This window comes from Branchiostoma floridae, chromosome 12 (genome assembly GCF_000003815.2).
Source record: "Branchiostoma floridae strain S238N-H82 chromosome 12, Bfl_VNyyK, whole genome shotgun sequence".
In the NCBI taxonomy this organism is placed as follows: Eukaryota; Metazoa; Chordata; class Leptocardii; order Amphioxiformes; family Branchiostomatidae; genus Branchiostoma; species Branchiostoma floridae.
The window spans coordinates 112,133-114,234 of NC_049990.1; positions in this window are offsets into that span (position 1 = coordinate 112,133).

Consider the following 2,102-nt stretch of genomic DNA (forward strand, 5'->3'; position numbering starts at 1 on the left):
CGGCGGCAGGAAATTTCGTATGGGGGGCACTTTACTGACAATTGAAAATTTGAAATCTTGACCCTCTAAAACGCCATTTCCTGCGTTTTGACGGGCAAATTTTGCTGCCAGACCAAGCTAGATTTGATGACAGTTCTGTAAGAAAGACACATGATTTGAAATAGTGAGGGCGATGCCCCCAAAATATTTTCATGATTTCGGGTACCGAAGGTGCGAGCTGTCGCCAGGTTGGTCTGGGGAAATTTCAGAAATCTGCACCCTCTGAAATGCCATTTTCTGTATTTTTGTTGACAAATTTTGCTGGCAAACCATGCTTAATCTAATGCAATTTTTGTCAAAGAAAGAAATTGTTTGAGGGCGATGACCCACACAAATTTTCACCATGTCGTTGTGAGCGCCCAAGGTGCAAGTCGCTAGGGAGGTCCGGAGAAAATTTTGAAATCTTGACCGTCTGAAACGTCATTTCCTGCATTTGGGGGCCACATTCTGCTTGTAAACTAAGCTAAGCACGATAGTTAAATTCAGGGAAAAACATTTTTGAGAGCAACACTCCCACAACATTTTGTCCTGCACCGAAGACGCGGGCCATCACAAGGGAGATCTGGCAAAATTTTGAAATCGGGACTCTCTGAAACGCCATTTCTTGCATTTTCGGGGGTAAATTTTGCCGTTAGACTAGCTTGATTTAATGAAATTTCCATCATCAAAAAGATACACAAGGTTTCAGCTTGCTCTTTAGAGGGGGGCGACGCCCCCCCAACATATTTGGGGGGGGGCAGTCGCCCACTTCTCAGGTTACAAGTTACAACAGGACACACTTCTCAGGTTACAACAGGAGACACTTCTCAGGTTACAACAGGAGACACTTCTCGGGTTACAACAGGAGACACTTCTCGGGTTACAACAGGAGACACTTCTCAGGTTACAACAGGAGACACTTCTCAGGTTACAACAGGAGACACTTCTCAGGTTACAACAGGAGACACTTCTCAGGTTACAACAGGAGACACTTCTCAGGTTACAACAGGAGACACTTCTCAGGTTACAACAGGAGACACTTCTCAGGTTACAACAGGAGACACTTCTCAGGTTACAACAGGAGACACTTCTCAGGTTACAAATGGAGACACTTCTCGGGTTACAACAGGAGACACTTCTCAGGTTACAACAGGAGACACTTCTCATGTGCAATCTCGCCGTATTGATTTTCTGCCAGCAAGATTGATGGTGTCACGTTACAGCATTTGCCGCAGCAAAAAGGCAATCTGCGTCACGGATCCAATTACTTATTCAGCCTGACTGCGTCACACGCCGGCTATATGGGTCCCCTGGGGCAGATATGGGACTGACCAGGAGAACAGTCATATGCTATTTTGTACAAATTCATGCTATTTTGTGCAAAGGTAATAGGAAAATATCATCTGCACCCTCTACAAGAGCTATTCTAGGGATGGTTTAGCAGTTCTCGCAAGAAATCTGCCGGTACGATGGCCACTGATAATGACAGCTAACATGTAAAACTTGTAACCATTCCTGTGGTCCCAGCTAACTTATAATAACCATTCCTGTGGTCCCAGCTAACTTATAACCATTCCTGTGGTCCCAGCTAACTTACAACCATTCCTGTGGTCCCAGCTAACTTATAATAACCCTTCCTGTGGTCCCAGCTAACTTATAATAACCCTTCCTGTGGTTCACTCAGTGCTCACGGATTCCTGTGGTCCCAGCTAAGTTTTAGACCATTCCTGTGGTCTCAGCTAAGTTTTAGACCATTCCTGTGGTCCCAGCTAACTTATAACCATTCCTGTGGTCCCAGCTAAGTTTTAGACCATTCCTGTGGTCCCAGCTAACTAGTAACCATTCCTGTGGTCCCAGCTAACTTATAACCATTCCTGTGGTCCCAGCTAACTTATAACCATTCCTATGGTCCCAGATAACTTGTAACCATTCCTGTGGTCCCAGCTAACTTATAACCATTCCTGTGGTCCCAGCTAACTTATAACCATTCCTGTGGTCCCAGCTAAGTTTTAGACCATTCCTGTGGTCTCAGCTAAGTTTTAGACCATTCCTGTGGTCCCAGCTAACTTATAACCATTCCTGTG